Raw genomic sequence first — 22,205 nt, forward strand, 5'->3', positions numbered from 1 at the left:
GGAGCAGTAAAATTTTGATGGACACCTTACTACTGTCCATCTTCCCTGTCCCAAACAACATATACATCCTTTACTTAAATGTAAGCATTTCTAGTATTTTCTGATTTCAGAAGTTTCTGTTGTCAAAATTGCACAGCACTGATTTATGAGCTAGACAGGCACTGTATGTATGAGATAGTATTCAGATTGAAAGACTGCATTTTCAGATCACAAGGTCTTTGGTTATTATAAGAAGGTATATGTCAGGAGTGTGTAGGCACAGCTGTCACCAAGATAATGACAAATAAAAACATATGTCATTTAAGCCAATAAAATAAAAAAAAATCTGATTGACTAGTTATAGGGAAACTGATGAATAGTTAAAAGATAATAAAAAAATATTTGTCTCTCATTTGTATTATGTCACTTTCACCTATGGATATGTTCAAATGCGAAGAGAGAATGATGGGAAAACACACAGAAACATTTCATGCACTCCAAGAACCAACACCCTGTGCCCTGCAAAATTTCTGGATCTGTATGTCTGTATGCACTTTGGAAGTATGGAACTGCTGCTCAAGGTTTTATGGGTATTTCCAAGATAAATAGCTATGGATGGGAGACACGCTTGGAAGATAGGATTTTGGAGACCTGTTTCATGCTATCTGTTTTATCATATACCATACAGATTCATCTTATCAGGAATGAATCTGCATTTAATCTCCCAAGCTCATTAATTATATGTTATTAAATGTACAGTGGAAAAAATTATAGCAATGAAGGTGAGTCAAAAATAAAAAATATTGATACTGAAAATTACAAATTGTTCACCTCTTCAGTGGTGACAACATGCAATTAATTATAACAGAAAAAGAAAGCAAGCCCTGAATAAACCCACTGAAACACACCTGCCCAAAGCATTTGAGGACACATTAGAATTTAAGGTGAAACCATTTATGGTTCTTTTGTAAATATGTCTGGCAGTGTTCATAGAAATGTCTACTTTTCTAAATGTCACTGTATAAATGGACTTTGGTGTTCTTCCTCCAGATTCTGGTAGTCTGGGGCATGCTTCTTTTTTTATTTAAACATTACTTCATGCATGTTAAAAGTTGTGTTGCGAAAGGTGGCTTTCTTTTTCTAGTGAAGGAAACTGACATTTCACCTTCTAGTGGGTGTTCAGTCTTGGGTCTAGACAACACAGCAAATCATTTTCTCAAAGAAGAAAATGACACATCACTTCCTTGCAGATGCATTTTCAGTGGGCATGTGTGGATGGAGGTGAACTGTATTGTATATACTTAAATCTCCAGTTCTTTCTCATAATTAAGAGTTCCTCTATAAACTATGATTTTTAGTGATTTACTATGATCAACAGTTAGGTATAAGGCTGAAAATGAACTTGATTAAAGCCATATTGTGCTATTTTAGATTGGATTAGAATTCATTTCCTGCATTGCTAAGTCACCCTAATATTTTCTTTTCCCATTACATCACTGAAACTACACTGGAGGGAATGTATTGGTTAGGAACCTGAGGTTAAAAAAAAAAAAAAAAAAAAAGAAAAGCAGTTTTAGGCTTGACACAGCTTTCATTGATGTAAATGTAGAGCCACTGTCTAGACAAAACACTGTAATGCTGGCTGATGAAATGACCACAGAAGGAACATATGAATGATTCATGCTCGCACTGCAGGCTGCTATCAGGAGAGCAGCAGTTAAAACATGACAACATCATTCACTAGAAGACAAACAAAGGCAGACTAGTTATTTAAAATGTCTGCTCCATTCCCACAGTTCAGGAAGCAATGCCATGATATGACATCTTGTATGTGTTATTTAAATGCATCCCTATCCTACTTACAATAGTTGCCAGCTTCCCCCAAGAATCATACATTAATGCACAAACAGTGACAGAAGCAAATACCTGTGCTAACAATCAAGGTGCAGATGTGCAGAAGTCCATTCAGTTTTTGCTAAGCAACTGAAACACACTGCATGCTTCATTGCTTCATACTATTACTTTTTTCTTTAATGGACAAAAGTGTGTTAGGAAAAAAAAAAGAAAGTTACAATTCTAGATTCAGTAATGTGATATGTTATTATAGACAAGTGAAATTCAAGGGCAAGGAAATGTAGTTTCTTCTTCAAAGACTTGAAATTATGTTATTAAGGACTGCATTACTGTATTTTAGTTTTATGTTAGCAAGTGTTCTGCTGAGGAAAAAAAAACCTAGAGCTTCAGCAGGCATTATTGCCGGCTTCCCAATACACAGGGAGGTGGAGCACAGACTATTAGAATTTCAGGAGGGTTACATATAATTAATATAAGTATGGCATACATATGGAGCCGAAGCTGTGGAAAAAATAAATGCCATGGCTGGTAAATGAGCCCAGAAAGGCAAAAATCCCATTATGGTTCTGCAAACTAGAAGTATCACTTAAAGAGAGAGAACCCCCATCAGAGAGGACCCGAAAATATTCCTAATGGCATAAGTTATTTTCTAATGGACCGGTCTGATCTCAATGAATTCTTAATTCATCCAGTTTCGTTATGTGTAAGGCTGACAGCTGCAAAGAGCTCATTCTGGTATCAGGAACAGTTTTTGCCATTTTCTGTTCATGTAAATGTAACTAAAACTTGCTGCTTACAATTTAAAACTGCTAGCATGTCCCAGATTTCTGGAAGAGTGTTACACAGGATTGCAGAACAGTGTTGAAGTCCTTCATTTCAGAAGCAGACTTTAATACAAGTATACAGTTTTTGAGAGACATTTTTTTCACCATTTTGCAATGGTCTGTGTCTATAAACATGCATGTATTCAGTGGAGAAAATGTCTGCCCACTCATATAGTAAAGCCTGTCTGCAATGTCACTGATTTAGCACACTTTGCATCAGTGTTGTATTATCAGATGCCCTCACATTTTTCCACTCCCAAGAAGTGTGATGAAGTGGGGTTCAGGCGCCTAGGCAGTGAGACATTTCCCTGTGGTACATTTGACTGGGGACACATGGCTGAAGTAACATTCAGCTGCTGAGAAATATGGCTGTTTGCAAATTCGCTGTGGGCAAATAGAAGCATACGCTGCCATGCCCACAGCTTTAATAACCAAATGCACAGGGGGAAAACAATGTCAATGGTCCCCAAGGGAACATGAGACAGCAGGCAATATGGCAGGCATCAGCAGCAGGCTGGCCAGAGGGCATGTCATTGGCAGTAAAATTGCAGTGCACAATGGGCAGTGCTTTTATAATTAGAGTGTGTGGACCACTATCCCATTCACAGTGTCTAGGGAACATTACCTAAAATGCATATTGGAGCATAAATGTGACTACAGTAGCCTGCAGGATTTCCTCCATGCTGTAGCACACTTCTACATGTTGTAGTTATATAAGTATGTACTGTACACTGAGCACAACACTCATTGCTTCTTCTGCCGCCATGCATTTGGCTATTAAAGCTGTGAGCGTGGCAGTGTGTGCTTCTCTTTGCCCACAGGGAATTTGCAAACAGACATATTTCTCTGCAGCTGAATGTCACTTCAGCCATGTGTCCCCAGTCAAATGGACCACAGGGAAATGTCTCGCTGCCTAGGCGCCTGAACCCGATGAAGGGTCCTGTCTGTTGTTTTCTGTCTTCTAGCACAGCTGTGTTGCCAAATTATGGTGCAACTTTCACTGATCCTGACAGTCTAGGATGTCAGTACACAGAAATGTTATCAGCTGGATGAAATGTTTCTCTACACACGTCTGAGAGTGTTGTACAACAAAATAGTCTATTCTGCTTGTCTCTTCATTCAGATGAAAATCATCTATCTTGTGTTCTTTAAAAGATGACACTTGTGTGTCTTTCAGCTTTTCCCGGTTAGGGGTCGCCACAGTGGAACTCCAGTCTGCTAATGATTGGCAGTAGATTTTTACGTGCCGAGTTGCCGGCCCTGACGCACAACCTTCAACGAAGGTACGCCCATTCACGCATGTCTCCACACAGAAGATGCTCCAGCTGAGAATCGAACAGGACAACATCTTACTATGAGGTGACAACGCTACCGCAGCACCACCACCGCATTTAGAAGATGACACTAATGGTTAATATATGACTAGCAAAATGGCTCAAGTATTTGGATATTCTGTGAAAATCTGAACAGTCGAGAGGTGCGGTAAATGCACTATGATAATGAAAACTCTGAAACACTTGAAAAAGGCAGAGGTAGCAATACACTGTGTAGCCATTTACAACTTATGTGTGGCACATATTTTGCATGCCCCAGACTACCAGAATCTGGAGGAAGAACACCAAAGTCCATTTATACAGTGACATTTAGAAAAGTAGACATTTTTTCTTAAATAATGACATTGTATAATAGCAATTATCCACTTCTGTATGTGGGTAACCCAGGATTTACCCAGGGTGGGCTTTATTTAATCAATCAGGCCTTTCCCTTGTGATCAAGCCATGCTAACCATTAATAAATCCTGCATAACCCACACACATTTGTGGATTATTGCTAAATTAATGAGATCTGCACTGTCATACAAGGGAAAAGAACAAGAAACAAGCTCAGCACTTGTCCCTCTACAGGTACTTTTATATCTGCAAGGCAGCCTAAATTTCTTGTAACCCAGAAACAGTCATAAAGGCTACATGAATTTCTAAGAACCTACTCTGCTAAGGAAATGCATTCCAACCCCCATTCTGAATTTTTGTGAAATACATACCTGTAGCTTTGACTTATTATCAGTTGCATACTGTCTTTTTATGCTGTCTCGTTTGTTTGGAGAGTTACAAAGTGTCAGAATGAATGATTCATAAAGAAATGGGACAGTAAAGCATTAAACATAATACAAAGTAACTGCTCACAAATTCATAACAAACAGAATAATTTGATAAATCTGAACATAGTTCATGTCCTCGACTCACTAGCCTTGAGCCATCAAACACATTTAATTGAATTGTCATTCACTCATTTTTTTTTTTTGCGTGGCAGACAAACCTTCTGCCAAATGCATGCAGACTTATCAACTGTTCCTGTTTTAAAGGAATGTTTCTATTTTCTGTCCTGATTTAGAAGTGCAGAGGATAACCCTATTTTTTAAAAGAATGTCCCAATTTTCAAGCTTATTTTACCCCTTCAAACAATTTTCTAAATCTCCATCATCACATGTGACTTTTGAAGCTGTCTGGTACACAGAAAAACATATTACACAACCAACATCTTAGTAGCAGCAATCATTTAAAGAAAGAGAACACTCATCTTACATCTCATTTTTTTGGAAGTAGCAATAAATGACCATGTGTGGTAGAACTCTGGAATTAATTTCATTAAAGTCTACAGATTTTATACTGTCAATGATAATGTGCTCATAGTTTTCATCAGTTTTATCACTCTCTGTTTTTAAACATATGTTTCTGAGTAGTAGTCCACATTCTTATCGAGAGCAAGTAGTTATGTATTACTTGATACTCAGATTTTATGCTAATTAAATATGCAGTATTTTGTCTGGATGCTCCTACTTTTCATGGGACTTTGTTAGTATTTTCAATGTCCACAGACTGAGATGTGTGCGTGTATGGGGCTACAGAGCTATACACTGTAAACAGATTAAACAAACCTTTCAGATCAGATAGTCACATAAAGTCATACTAAGAAGTAAGCTCAATGATCACCTGATAGCTTTGATCATTCAAGACTCCCTAAAAAGGGATGCAAGATGATAAGACATAGGTTCATAGGTTGGTACTAGGCTATCAGCCCTAGGGCCTATACAAGCCTAGCCATAACAATTCTCTGGCTATTTCTTCCCACACTATTTACTTCCCTGGACCCCTGTCTAGCAGGGCAACTGACGTGATCCCCGGGATGAATTTCCTTTCTCCCATCCAATCGTCAAGGTTCCTTTTGAAGAGGACCAAAGAGGCACACTGCTTGACATGTATGGGTAATCTATTCCAGAGTCTGGGGAGTCTCTGGGTCAGGAACCTATCCCTCCAGCATGTTTTGTTGTTGTTAACATACATCAATAAAATTGCACATCTCTTTTCATACTGGAGTCCAATTACTTCTTGTGTATACCTTTTAAAAATAACTAGATGCTTTATAACAGTTGGGATTTGTTTACTATTTTAATGCATGAAGGTCTATGATACTCAAAAACTGATTACAGCAGAATTAATTTACAGGCAATTCTGCCTGAGCAGCACTCTAAAGTGTCAGGTGAAAGGTAACCAGCCATACCTCTCAACCTCTCAGCACAATACATTTGGACAAAGCCACAAATAATAGGGGTACAAAGGCCCCAAAACAGGTACACTTTTTAAATATTGCTCTTGCAAACTTAGAAAGCTGATAGATTAACAGGTTTTGCATTACTATGAATTTTCTGAAGGATGTGAAGTCTGAAACTCAAATGTATGCGAACAATTTAGGACTTCAGTCCTCAAAGATTTGCTAGTGATTTGCAAGAAAATCTCAAATTTTAAGATGAACAGACCAAAATATGGGACAAAAATGTGGACATTCTGCAAAAATCTGGACAGTTGAGAGGTATGTTAAACCAGCCTTGGCTATATAAATTATAATACTTCTACTTAGGTGATGTGTTAAGATGTCATTAATTAAAGAATTTGTCATTTTTTAATGCTATTCACTGAGATAAATGTATACCTTGTACCAGGAAAATGGAGAAAGTAAATGACTGAATTATGTGTTACCCCTCTAGTGGCTTGTATCTAGAGAAACCACTGCCCACTAATATTATTCATTGCTGATCAGATAGGCAGCCATGTAATCAGTGGACAATAATATATTAATGTAGTAATTCACAAGAGTGCTAATATTTCCATTAAAAGAAAGCAAAACCACAGTTTCCAGCTATGTCTAAAGAAAATAATGTAATACCTTCCTTAAATCAAGACCGTAAACTTGTTCTGTTTTACAAATGGATGCAACCTTGACCTAAGAAACCTTGGTTTGATTAGTGATCCTAGCACTGGAGGAACCAGGCAGGGAGTGAGAGAAGTCAAGGGGTGTGGTCTGCTTGGCTTTGTCTGGAGTGAGGTATGGTTTTGTTCACTTGGAAGCATACTAGGAAGTGCAATGGGGAAACAGGTCCACGTTCTTTGGGGTTATTGGTTGGGGTTGCTTAATGGTAACATCCCTTGTGGCAACTTCCCTCATGGACACCATTTGGATGACCCTTTCCCTTGCACAACCAAATGTGTATATAGATATTAAAGCAGCAAAATAGAAGAACAGCAGAACTACCCAAATGGCTGCTTAAATGATAGCCCCTACAGCTGACTCTCACCCTTGGTGAAGTGATAATGAACTTATCAATTGACTGATAGAAGGCAGATGTTTAGCAGGGAGCAGGGGTGAAAGAGTCAATAAAAAAAACACAAACTCAAGACCTAAGGATTCAGTTTTATCAAGGAGGATAAGCTGAAATTGACATTTTCAAAGTATATTTTGGTATAGAGAGTGTACATCACTATCCCAGTCAAGTAAAGTCACACTTCAGAGAAATAAAAATTCCTTAATATAGAGCACAACTAAAGAATCAAATGGGAAACAAAGGTATAGACACTTTTGAAAAAGTAGTTTTGCAGAGAGCAACCCCTTAAATCACTGAAATGAATTTAAAAGAACTCCAAATTGCTTCACTTCAGGGATGAAGAAATATTAAATTTGTTCTAAATAAGACTAGGTCTGCTGCTGCTGCTTATTTTATAACTTGAAATGTATAATACTGAGCAATCCAACTGAATAAGTGACAGTTACATGGCATTTAAAACTTCACACAGAAGGAAGTGAATGTGCTATGTAGCTAGGCTGGCAAGATTACAAAAACAGATTGCTGAAAGGGATGAAGGAAATAAGAAATGGTTAATGCTGGCATGATAAGACACTCCCCAGGATTCATGAAGCTTGCACCAGGCGCAGGAGTAGCGTAGGTGATCTAACGCCAAATATGGCCACCGAGCGATTCAGGTAAGAGCTGTTTCCATGTGCACTACCAGCGTACACCAGAGCTGCGCAGCTCCCGGCACATGTATGCTAATTACCCCATGTGCAGCAGTGTAGCATGCAAATGAAGGTATATAGAGATTCATGAAGTGGTGCAGGTGCAGCATAAGCAGGCAGAAATGTAAACCAAAAAAAAGGTTTACATTTTTTCAAACATAAAATCGGAGCCATGAAAGCGAACCACTTCACACTAATGCAAAGTAAAATCGCAGTGCATCGGTGCGCAAATGGGATCACAATGAAAATATATTTAGATGTCATAAAACTGCAATGTAACACAATTCATGAATTCCCCATAATAGTCAATGACACGCATGCTACACCACAACCATGGCGCAAGGGTTGCTAAGGGTCTGTGACAGTGTTCTGCGCAGTAACTAGGAATTAGTAGTCAATGCCATGCAAATGAGTCAAGTAATACTGAATCGCAAAATCCCCACACAGCATAGCAGTACAACACCGAGGTGTGGCCTGGAGGTAAACATGACATCAAGCGAGGGGTGCACCACTGTAGCTGTAAGCCCATTGGAGCATTGCTAATCCGGGTTGCCTGTTGCTAAGCAAAGCCGCAGGATAGGGGTGTGGAAGTAGCCATAGCTTTGCTTAGCTGAGAGCACACAAGGTAACCAAAAGTGCATGTGAACGTGGATGAAAACGCGCTCGAAACCCGGGAAACGGCTGTGCGTGGCGCGCACCATAGCTGAAACAGGAAGGATACGGGAAAACAATAAGGAAATGCTGCAGCATGGTAATTGGAGTACAAATGAGTAATTAACACCTAGGAACCCACAGTGGGCCATTGACAACAGCTAACAAGGCTGCTAGCAGCTACCTACAGAACAGGAAAGGGGAGGTGCCATACTGCAAAGAAAAGAGAACTGTCACAGCAGAACAAAGCAAACTTGCAGTAGATCAGCTACATAACACATTTTGCAACACAATCCTTGTTTGGGAAAGTACAAAATAAGAAAGCACTCAGCTGGATGCATGCCTGACAATGGGAGAGGAATCGGGTTGAAAAGTGAAGTAAAGGGCAATAGATGAATCATGGCAGCCAAGCGTAAATCAACACCAAAGGCCCCACAATAGCAGTATGTGCTGTAAAAAGGGGTGGGAGAGGTGGTATAATGGTTAAGGTGGTTACCTTATAAACACAAGGTGCAGGGTTTGATTCTCACACAGGGTAATCAGCTAGGCTTAAAATGGCCCAAAAGGGCAGTTAGCCTAGTACTAACCTATGAACCTATGAACCTAAAACCCATAATTAAGATACCCTGCAGCTGGAATTGCACATACACACCCAATTACACCAGCATTATTAATTGCACAATAGTATAAGGTGTGAAAGCTCCACACACACAGTTCTGCATTCCCAGAAACTCTGCACCATTGGTGTATACAGACGGGGAACTTTTAATATGTATATGTTAGGGGCTGCCATAGCTTTGATTCACCAGCATGTGTTGGAGACTGATGGTGGTGTGGAGGATGATGCTGACAACCATCTCAGGCACCGGAGGAGGAGAAGAGTGTTCAGACCCAGGGTAATCTACCAGGGGCTATATGATCTGGAGATAGTAGAGCGTTACAGGGTGGACAGGGACACCATTCAGCAACTTGTTGAGCTGTGCCAGCCATGCCTCAGAGCCAGAAATAACAGAGGGGAACCCATCCCAGTGGACACAAAGGTATGTGTAAGGTTGAGAATACTAGCCAGCGGTACCTTTCAAAGGCCAACTGGTGATATCATGGGGATCTCACAGGCATCAGCATCCAGGGTACTCCACCAGTTCATGGATGCCATGTTACCACATGCCAATGAGCACATATACTTCCCCTGAATGCAGGAGGAGTTGGCCAGCAATATGCGTCTCTTCCACCGTGTGGCAGACTACCCGGAGATACTGGGTGCAATAGCTGCGCGCACATACACATCAAGACACCACCCATTGAGCAGGGTAGGCACTACATAAACTGCAAGGGATACCCCTCCATCAACCTCCAGGTCGTGTGCAATGCCCAGGGCATTAGCATGGATGTGTGCACTGGCAGCCCTGGAAGCTATCATGACTCCCACATCTGGCAAGCCTCACAGCTGTATCAAGTATTTGCCAGGGGGGACATCCCATATGGCCAACTGGTGGGAGATGCTGGCTATGCACTGGAACCGTGGATGATGACTCCCATCAGAAATGCACACACAGCTGCGCAAGAACGCCATAATGAGGCACACGGAGAAACCAGAATCATCATAGAGCATGCGCTTGGGATGCTGAAGTCACGGTTCTATTGCTTGGACATATCTGGTGGAGCCTTGCATTACTCTCCAGGCACGTGTGCCCATATCTTCATAGTATTTGCCATGCTACACAATATGATCCAGTGGAAACAGCTGCAGCAGGGACAGAATGTTGAAGGCCCTCACAGCCCACCACCATTGCCAAGGGCCCCACAGGCACAGAGGGACTCAGACCACGAACACCCTGTGCCTGCCCCAGTAGGTAGATGGAGGCATGCCCAGTATGCCCATGCCTTGGCAAAGAGGGAGCGAATAGCACGCACACTGGCAGTGTAGGCACTTATGGACTGACACCCTTCTCCACCTGCACACACAGCAAACATGGATGGCACACACACACGACCACCTGTAAATTGTCATGTATAGGTGGTCTACTGTGTGCATCCTACATAGGCAGCCCTCAACTATTGTACACACAACTGCCATTGGCACAAGGTAAGTCAATACCTGAACAGTAAATTAAGCTATCAGCATGTGTCCATACTGTATGTATAGGTTCATAGATACATAGATTGGTACATGCCTAACTGCCCGGGGCCGGTCATAAGCATAGCCACAAAGTGTCTGCTATCGCCATGCCATTGATTAACTAACTGTCCCTCTGTGGAGCAGAGCTAATTGTGGGATCCCTGGGGTGTATCCACTGTTCCCCACCCACTCTGCAAGGATTCCCTGGAGTGTTAGTGAGGGGTTTCGTATAATGTAATCAGGGATGTAGTTCCAAATAATGAGGAGTACCTGTGACAGGAATCTGTCACTCCAGCATCTTCCAGTTATAGTTGTGGCAAAGTGTAGCTCATTACAGTGTGTGGCTCACTGTGACATGGATGCCCATGGGTGGAGCATATCCATTAAGCCTGACTTGGACACGGCTTTGTTGGCCAGCAAATATCAGCCCTGAGTAAATGAGATGTCACTGAGTAATGCATGAGTTTATGCAGTCTGGCAGCATAGCACACATGTCTGAGTGCATTATCCCTTTATGTGAGGTACGTTCATGGCCCTTCCTGCTGTCAGATGTGTCTTCTGAGGTACATCCAAAATGGGTTATCATACTCAATGATGCGATTGATGACTGATGAGTAAAGAGGCACAATAACTTATGTTTGTTTAGATGTGAACCCTTAAGTAATCAGATGGCCTACATAGATGGATTTCCTAACTACTTCGCACATATGACTGTCAAAGGAGAGGTCACTGTGTAATGTAGTCCCCACATACCCATTACGTCATCTGAATTATGCTGTCTGCCACTCAATATGTGTGTGTGTAGTTTCCCAAAATGGAATGACCATGCAGTATGTGGCCTTTAGCTGGAGGCCATGACTCTGACACCCTGTGTTGGTCTATGTAAGGCCCCTTGAAGGACGTCTCTGACAGCTGGACTGTCAGTTATGGCTCGCAGTCTGCAGTAATCACCAAACATGGCCTGCTGTAGTCCACCTGTGTTAGCCCATACCTCTGAGAAGTATACGGCAAACAGTAGGGGTCCCAGGACTGATTCCTGTGGGACACCAGTCACCAGTTGTGACTGGTCAAGAGTTTGACCTGGAGGCTGCTAGGCTTACCATGTGGGTTCTGTGTGTAAACCTGTTGGGAAACCAACCTGTGATGTATGGGTGTATGTACTGGCTGGTGAGTGTAGAAATAATACCTGAGTGGGGAATGGTGTTAAAACCCTTGGTGAGGTCCAGGCAGTATGTGTGAACTACCACACCCCAAACCTAAAGTCTTGGTGTCTGTAAGATGTCAAACTGGTTCAGTAGGCATGATCTGCACTCAATCAAGGTGACCTGGGTTGGGTCAAGTGTCTGGAGGTTACCATTCTCTATGTTCATGAGTGCAATGAGGATGCATTCCATAGCCATGCAGATCAGGCTAATCAGGCCTGTGGGGTGGTAGTTACTATGGTCAGTTGTGTCACCACCTTGGTTGAATGTAATATCTGTTGCCATGCGCCAGTGAATGGCCATGTAGCCTGTGTAGAGGCTGATGGTGAATTGCTAAATTAGGTGGGGGGCCACATTGTCTTGTAGTGTCTGCAGGATGCAGTCTGAGACACCATCTGCCTCCATTGATGCTCTGTCATGCCGTTTGAAAGGGCCATTACCACCTATATGTCACAGATGCCTGGGATACAGTACGTTTTGGGTATTGTTGTGGGACCAGTAGGGGGTGAAGCTTGCCCTGAATATATCATCAAGTGTGTTGGTGATATCAGTAGGGTCAGTATATTCAGTGCAATATTGCACTAGCACAGTGCAAATCTGTGTGTTACTGCTTACATCCTTGACATAGCCAAAGAATCCTTTGTGGTCATATTCAGAATCCATGCCTATTTACCTGTGGATGTCAGCCTTGGATGATTACATGAGTAACATACGTATTTTGATAATACTCGTCACGGGCATCTGCATTTCTTGGGATTTGCTGTTATTCTGAACTACTGTACTACCTCTGTTGTATAGCCTGTATAATGCAGGGGTTCAGCAAACTGGTGTCCTTGTGTAGGAGTAGCTAGTCCTGGTGTAGCATTGATGGCACGACCCATACATCTTTGTAGGTGCTTATAGAGTGCATTCGTAATTCTGTCTGTATCTTGAGCATTGCCATCCCTGAGCGTGGGGGCTGTGAACCCTCCCAACTCTGTCATTAGTACCGTGGATTTAGCTGTAGGAAAGGTATTCACTGTGTGTTCCTTGTGTGGGGGAGATGGCTGGGAGCTGAAATCATCAGTGAATAGTTTGTGGTCAGATCTAAACAGTGACCGGTTTACTTCTGCTGTAGTGCACCTGTTGCACATGTCAGTGATTACCACTTCTAGTATGTTTTCACCTATCTTTAGTCTGTCTACCAACTGATACAAACCATATGAGGTGATAAATCCCAGTAAGTGCTGGGCCTGGAAGTGCATACTCGAGTAGATTATCCAGTTAAGTGTAGGGTAGCCGACACTGATCAATAACAAGTTGTCTGGTAGGACTGTCATGTTTACCACTGTCTCCAGATAGTTGTAGTGGTGCTCCTGGGTCATGGAGGGTTATCTGTAGCAGCTTACAGTTTGCATTGCAGTCGTGGCTGATGTTAGCTGCAAACGGATGATCACAGAGGTATCATGCTGCCCCACTAACTTGAAGGTGTAGGTATCCCCGATGAATATGGATACACCCCCCATGTCTGTGCCAGTCCATGTCCAGTGGCTGAAATGTGTGTTATGGGTTGTAGTCTGGTAGTGCTGGTTTGCTCACAGGAGCCTTATACAGGTCCCAGTCACAGAACAGATGTAGATGTCCATACTGAGGGGTGCTGTGAGTGCATGCATGTTGTGAGTACTACCCCTGGTGTTGAGTAGCCTATTCCTCATTGGTTCCACTATTGTGCAGTTCATGGAGGTGAGATCCACCTCTGAGATCTGCCTAAATATGGCACCATGGGTGCGCCAATAGTCTTGGGCAGCATTCCAAAGCCTTAGGCTGACACATGCAAGTTGGTATGTAATTGTTGCAGGCATGTATCCCATCTGTGCTTGTGTCCCATCTTTCCTGTAGGTAACCTACTGGTAAGCAATACAAAGCCTGAAACCTATACATGTCCACTAGCTTCCAAGATAGGCTTTTGGTGTGATTATGTATCAGTAGTCTGTTTGCTATTGCTGTACTTAACTGTTGTCTGACTACATGGTGAATCTACACTGTATATTGTGATCAGAAAACTCTGTATAATCACATATGATGTTGGAGATGGCCTGCACTGTAGAGGTTCACAGATAAGTAGTAGGCTATCTGCCCAAGGGCATTTAGAAGCATAGCTACAGTGTGGTGGCTTTACCTGCACCATTGATGAAGTAACTGACCCTCTATCAAGCATAGCCAATGAAGTGATTCCAGGCAGAGTTGCTGGAAGCTGTTGAAGACTGGTGTGCTGTAGGGTGATAGGGGCACATAGGTATCTCAAAAGTGCATGTTAACATGACAAACCAACAGCATTCAATTTCCCCAAAAGGTCTTGCAGCTGTAGAACTGGAGTGGCTCCCCCACACTCTGGCTGTATGCGTCTGGGACACATGATCCCAGGGGTGCATATACTGTTGGCCAGTCACACATCAAGGTTTCCCCTGAAGTGTGTCAGTGAGTGGCTATGCCAAATGTAGTTAGGATGTTAATGTATAGTCTCCCAATTCATGTGTCATGTTGGTATTTCGAGAAGCTCAATGGGTGTGGGTGGCTTCGCCTGTTGTGTAGCCAAGCCTACACATAGGATTCATGGACATAGGAAATAGGCAGAAGGAACGTCAATGTCAATAGTGTAATGGCTACAGCATTTGCATAATATCTGTGCAATCCTGGTTCAAATCCCAATAAAGTCAGAGATGAGTTACATGTTACATAGTATACCTCAACCACAGCTTGCATATATAGGTAGTATTCCACAGAATAATAAACATTTGGAATACACAACCACTGAAATGTGCGTTAATCACCCTTGCACTACCATTGCCTGCTCTGAGAGGTAAAATTACCACTGCCAGGATTAAAACACACAACCATGTACACAGTCTTCACAATAACTTACCACTAAGCTACCAGAGATGATGTAACAATGGCAGTTGTGTATACTGACAGGTTAAAACACAAAAGGTAGGAATGTGTGGAAATTGGACAGACCGACATGTACCCAATGAAAGGTGTATGCTATATATATACATATATATATATATATATATATATATATATATATATAAATCAACATATATATATATATATATATATATATATAGAGAGAGAGAGAGAGAGAGAGAGAGAGAGAGAGAGAGAGAGAGAGAGAGATATGTCGATATATGGGGATATACATATATATGTAGATATATAGATAGGTTAACAACATCTACATAACCATGGAGGTACATATAAATGGGATACCTACCAAATACCGACTGCTTGACATACCTACGCATGTAATAACGAAGCTTAAAGACCAAAAGACCACAGTACCGAAACACCAGAAGCGCAAGGTTTAAAATCCCGATGTAAAGGGACATTTAGTTAATGCTTCTCATGTTGCAGTTCAGGTAGGTTACTGTGTGTAAGTGTGTTTCTGAAGGCTTTAGTGTGTGTTCTGAGTGTGGTGTGTGTTCCTGGAGGACTGTAATGTGTGGGTGTGGGTTTACTTTTGCTTTGTGCATCTGTTTGTGCAATCTAGGAGGTAGAATATTAAAGTAGGGGGGGTGTGAGGGGCGCAGCCACCCACATGGGGGGTGTAGGGGGGGCTTGCCCACCTGCTCATACGTAGTGTAGGATGGTTTGTTTGGATGTGGTGGGTAGCAGTGTGTCTGTGTGTGCGTGTGTGTGTTCCATGTTTGTGTTACTTTTGCAAGTTAGACTGTCACTGTCGGTAATGTGGAGTATGGGAGTGGGCCTGGTACTGTGGGTGTCAGAATTTTGTGCATTAGGGATTCCGTAGGTATCCCGTACACAGTGGTTGAAGTGCAAATATATATGAGCATAACATGGACCATAGCAATCACACATTCCGCCAAGACCAAACTTTATGAACAAAGGATATGGAGAGTATATGCCTATATACTATTACAAATATGTGCTATGGACATGAGCTAATGATAGGGTTACCCCCTGTCCCACTTTGCAAGGGACAGTCCCTCTTTGGGCGGTTGTGTCCTGACCAAAAATATTAAACGTGGCAAATGTCCTGAGATTATAGGACATAATTATGTCCAATATGTAATGTAATAGTTGCATACAATATTTCTTTCTGTATCTAAAATACCTACATGTTACAAGAAACAGGATAAGCAACTAAACTAATACAAGAATAAGCTGATATTTAGGCAAAAAAGGAAAGTTCTATCCCTTGTATTTACCGTGGATTTGTGTCGGCCTGTAAAATCTGATGTGTGTCTCGAAAATGTCCCACTATGGCCATTTGAAAAGGTGGCAACCCTAGCCAAAGAGGGTCAGTCATCAACACAACTCCAATGACTGCAAATACCTATGACAGAAATACACAGCTTTCATGTAGCAACACTTTATTACATTCCGATGTATTGCCGAAAGGATTCTAGGACTAACACCACGTACAGGAACCAATTAACAGTGTCTTAATGAATCAGCCTGCAATTACCGTAGTATTAGTCCACTAAAGGATAGGTGTTCAAATAGGGAAGAAACCCTCATGCACAAATCGATTATGTATAAAAGCAGTTCCTACACACCTACATCTGCTATGTACACCCACCAACATCACCCCACACCCACAAAAATTACAATACAAACTGTAATAACATCACAAATCATTCACTCATTGTATGACATCTGCAGAAGCCTTAACATACCTTGTCAGAGAAACACTAACATGGCCCTATGTGAAATAGTTGTTATACAATGGAACAGCTGCTGATGCTACAGGGTTTGTTTGCACTAATCCCATTTCAGAGGGTTGTGTGTACACCGGGAAATGTTACCAATTATTGATTAACAGCACAGTATGATACACATGTACACCAAACCAAGGATGTCTGGTGAGCACACTGTAAACCACCTAACATTTCATGCATAGCCATACAGCCTTGAGCTGCCCAAACATCCTTACCAGACTGAAACATCTGCAGAAGTTTCAGGTACAAACAAACCCTGCATAAGTAGCAATGTTCTGAAATATACAGCTGTACTCACATGTAGAACATTGTCTAACCATTACACACAATCCATGGGAGTCATGAAGCTAATATATCTCTGTCTGTCTCATTATAGCTGTTGAAATACATCACAAACAACACATCCAGGCCGTCTTCCTCAAAAGTAAGGCAAAGGGACAACACCCAAGTGGAGTACTCAGTTATACACCACTGTTGCCATGGTATTGGCTAATGGAGTAGCTGCACAGCTGATGTGCATCTAATTAACTACTTTGGAACACCAATTGGTGGTCAGGATAGCACATGTTACCGATATTTAACTATAAAATGATGGCTTATCATACATTCAAACCATCTGTATATGCCAGCAGAACATTACAAAGAAGATTGAATCACAAACTGAAAAGGATTGAAATAACAGTCAAAGACACCTCAGGCTACTAATAAGGTATGTAGAACACTCAGTATGTCTGTGTATGTAGTACCTGTTCTGTAATATTTAAAGTGTACACAATGCATGTTGTGGAAACAGTTATCTTGTAGTGATGTATTGTTGAGCATAGTAATGCTTGTAGTATTTATGTGTGTACTGTTGTAGGTCACAAGGAAAACATTGCATACACCACAAGGGATGCTATATAAGGGCTTTGAACCCAACTAATCCTCACCAGCCTCTGCCATTGGCAGGGTTGGTCCAACAAGTATGTGCTATAACAGGGGATTGTATATGTTGATATATTGTAACAATAGACATATGTATGGGTGTATTACTGAGAATAACATGTTGAAGGTTGGCCTACTGTGCAATTATGATATGCATTGTGGGATACTGTGCCAATAACTGTGTAACGTACAGTATTGTAGGCAGATATGTATTACAAGTTAAATAGCATTACTGTTATGTTAGGCAAACATTAGTTATGTCTATTGGCATTTACAATACACAATAACAGGATACATATGACTTGTAGTCACCTGACAGTTTAACAGCATGATAGCAAAGTAAAACGGAAGAGCTAGTTAACTATCCATGCACATGTAATAAGTTTAAAGGTAGGTATTAGGCTGTCTGCCCACAGATATTTATAAGCCTAACTAGAGTGTGTTGGCTTCCGCCACCCCTTTAGGTTAGTTCCCTGTGCCTCTGAACGCCAGAGCCATTAGTTCCCTGTGCCTCTGTCCAGCAGAGCCACTGCAGTGATCCCTGGGGTACATGTCTGTCTCCCATCCACCCGTCAAGGATTCTCTTGAAGAGTGCTAGTGAGGGGCCCTGCCTGATGTACATTGGAATCATGTTCCAAAGCATGGGGAGTCTCTGGGTCAGAGATCTATCCATCCAGCACATCCTAGTCATCATTGTGGTTAGGTGTATATCCCTAGAGCATGCGGCTGTCAGAGGCTTCTGTTTAGGTGGAGCATATCCAGCAATACTGGGTTGGGGATGGGCCTTGTATGTCAAACAGAGATCACCTGTGAGTACGTGGTATGCAACCAAGTACAGCTGAAGTTTCATTAGTTGGGCTGCATAGGTCATCTGTTTGATGTCAGTAATCCTCTTGGTGTGGTATTGTTGTGGTCTTCCAAGCTGTTGCAGTTGTCTTGTAAGGTACATCCCAAATGGGGTGTTGAATCCTTCAATGGGTCTAATAAGTCATGAGAAGAGAGGCATAATGGCATCCTTTGTTCTGGATGCGAACCCATGAGAGATTAGGGTGCCCAGTTAGAAGGATATTTTAACCACCTTGGCATTATGGTTATCAAAGGAGAATTGTTATCTACTGGGGTTCCCAGATCCCTTATTACCTTTTCTGTATGTAGGGAACTAGCACCTATGTGGTAGTCCACAGGTTATTGGTCTTATCCAAAGGGGATGACTATGCACTTTGTGGCATTCAGCTTGAGGCCATGATATTGACACCAGGTATACGTCTCAGTGCGACCCTTCCGGAGGGTGTCTGTATTAGCTGGGGAAACAATAATGGCCCCTAGTTTGCAGTGTCTGCAAACCTTTTCAGCCAAAGCCCTCCTGTGCTTGCCTGTACCTCAGAGACGTATATACCGAACATGAGGGGACCTAGGACTGAACCCTGGGGGACGCCACTTGTAACTGGTCTACAGACGGACCTAGGGTATGCAACTCCCACTGTGTGTGTTCTGTCCGTGAGCCACTTTGCAAACTATCTCATGACGTATGGGTTAATGTTCAGGTGGATGGGTATGTTGATAATACCAGAATGGGGAATGGTGTTGAAAGCCTTTGAGAGATCAAGGTAGGCTGTGTGGACCTCCTTACCCTCATCTAATGCCTTGGTAACTGTCTCAAAGAAGTCCGCCAGGTTTAGGAGGCATAGTCTGCCCTTAACCAAGGCAAACTGGGAGGGGTCAAAGGTTTGGAGGTACCCAATGTCTCTGTGACTGAGATCCATGATGATGTGCTCCATAGCCTTCCAGACCAGGCTAGTCAGGCCTATAGGGCAATAGGTCCCGTGGTCCATTGTGGCACCACCTTTGTGGAGTGGGATAACTGTTGCTGTGAGCCATTCAGGGGGCATAAAGGCTGATGTGATGCTATTACTGAACATGGTGAATAGGTGGGGAGCCAGTACGTTCTGAAGTTCGTGAAAAAACGCAGCCTAGGATGTTGTCCAGTCCCATGGATGCTGTGATATTGGCTTTAGAGTGTGCAGCTTTTACCTGCGTAGTTGTGATTACAGGTACTCTGTATTCTTCCTGTATAGATATGGGCCCTTTAGGGGGTGAGAGGGGGGAAAGGTAGCACTGATCCTATCTGCCAGGATGTTGGCAATATCAGTTGGTTCTATAATGTTCATGCCTTTGTGCTGTAACTCAGAGCAGATCTGGGTGTTGACATTGAGATATTTGACATAGCTATAGAATGCTTTGTGGTTGTCATTGGAATTAGTGGCAGTTTTGTTTCCGTAGCTAGCTTTGGAGGATCTTATAAGGGATCTCAGCTTCATACTGAGTCTGACCAGGGAGCTGTTACATGCATTGGATTGTACTCTCTTTTGCAACAGTGTCTTCCTTCTATTGTACAGTTTGTTTATGGCAGGGGACCACCAGATTGGCTTCCTTAGTTAGGAGTATAGCGTCTTGGTTCTGTTTGGGATAGCACGATCCATGCAGTTGTGTAAGTGCTTATAAAGTGCATTTGTGTAGGATTCTGCAGTTGTAACTGCATTGTCCATCTGCATGGGTGTCATGAAGTTCACCATGTCTGTCTTACGAAGCATGAAGATGGCTTTGTAGACATATTATACTGTGGTTCCCTTAATGGGGGGTGGGTGGGGGCGGGATGTGGATGTCAAGGGTGTTTAGCTTATGTTCAGATCGGACCAACGAGGGGTTGACTTCAGGTGTGGAACACTGGTCACTCATGTTGGTAATGCCTAGGTCTAGGATATTGTTGCCCCTGGTGGGTGTGTGGATAAGTTGATCCAGGGCATTGGTGTTTATGAATTCCAGAATGCATTGAGCTAATGAGTTGGTACACGAGTAGTTTTCCTCATTAATTGTGGGGTAGGTAAAGTCACCCATTATTAGGGTGTTTGGTTGAACCCTAATAATTTCCAGTACATCAAGAAAAGAGGAGTAGGAATCTTGGGGCATGGCGGGGGATCTGTAGCAAGCTACAATTTGGATTGCAGTTTAGCCCAGAGGTAGTTGCACTTAGATAACCTTGGATGCATTGTGCTAAGCAACTAGCCTGGAGGGGTGGATATCCTTAATGAATATGGTCACACCTCCACCTTGGGTGTTCTGGTCCAGGTTACATGGCTGAAAAGTGTGCTATGAGTTCTAGCCTGGTGGTGCAGGGGTGCTGTCTGGAGCCTTGAACCAGGTCTCAGTCACTGCACAGATATTGATGTTCTCCATTACAAGAAGTGCCTTGAGTGAGTGCATTTTGAGATTTAGATTTCCAGCATTGAGTAGCATTACCCACAGTTTGTGCTTGCCTGTTCCTGTTATGGTGGTGAATATGTTATGTGAAACTTGCCTAAAGAAGGCACTATAGGGGCAGCAAGAGCCTTAGCCAGTATCTGCAATCACAGGGCGACAGGTGCAGGCCATCTGTGGCAAAGCATCATGGTCTTTCGACCATATCATCTCAAGCAGACAGCTACTGGATCCACTTAGAATGACACCAGAAGCTTAGCTAATTGTTGAAGTCAATCATTTTGTCCTCGTACTGTGGTATAATTCCGGGCGAAGGTAGAATGCTACTCAGGGCTAGGGTCATACCTGCCTGGCCTACATGTTCAGAGAGCTCTTCCATGTCTCTTTTCAGGTAGTACAGGGAGGTACATCTCAGATCATTCACACCAACATGGACAATGACAGAGTCATATTTGTACTTGTTGTGGCGTGACCTGAGTGCGTGGGCTATGTGGCGGAACCTGTTACTCGGCATGCAGCTGACAGTAACCTTTTCCTTGTTTAGCCTGGTGAGTGGGACATCAGTGTGCCTGACTATAGAGTCACCTATGACTAGTGTGTTGGGTACGTTGATTTGCCTTATTGGCTGTGGTTGAGTGGCACACTGACTCTGTAGGCTATTTGCCATTGGGGTTGTGTTGGGGGATGGAGGCTGCTTGCGTTTCCGTTTTGGAGGTCTCTGTTGCTTATACAGATTAATATTGAGAGCCTCTGTTAATGTTTTTGTGTTACTATGTGTGGATTATGGTGGTGTAGATTCAGTGAGACTATGTGATGAGTGTGGTGTGGTGCGAATGCTTACCTACTCCATATGACTGCCAGGGTCAGTCATGGTTGGAGAGAGGTTAACCTCCAGTTTGGCTAGATAAGTGCATATCTCACAGGTTGTAGTGTTGGGTGGTAGGTGGAGAGGTTTGTCTGCGTACATGAGGCCATGTCTACATTGCCCCAAGATGTCCACATTCATCAGATAGACAGGAGAGAACACTGGCAGCTGACCCTTGGACATGCCTGAATATAAAACTAATTTCCCTAGATAAGTGAGGAAAGTGAGTGCAAGAGCTATTTTACTCTAAGCAAGTGAGAAAAGTATGTACAAAACCTGTTTGCCTCTAGGTAATGAGGAAGACTGAGTGCTATAGTAATTAGTAGCTTACGTAGTGCTTACAAGTTCTGAACAAGTGCTGAGCATGAATAAGCAATCCAGATAGGGTCTTTGGATAACATAAACACACTGCCCCCCCAACAGTTACACAATTATATATCCATGTACACTACAGAGCCCCTGTAC

This window comes from Protopterus annectens, chromosome 12.part0 (genome assembly GCF_019279795.1).
Source record: "Protopterus annectens isolate FY-2018-M chromosome 12.part0, PAN1.0, whole genome shotgun sequence".
Lineage (NCBI taxonomy): Eukaryota > Metazoa > Chordata > Ceratodontiformes > Protopteridae > Protopterus > Protopterus annectens.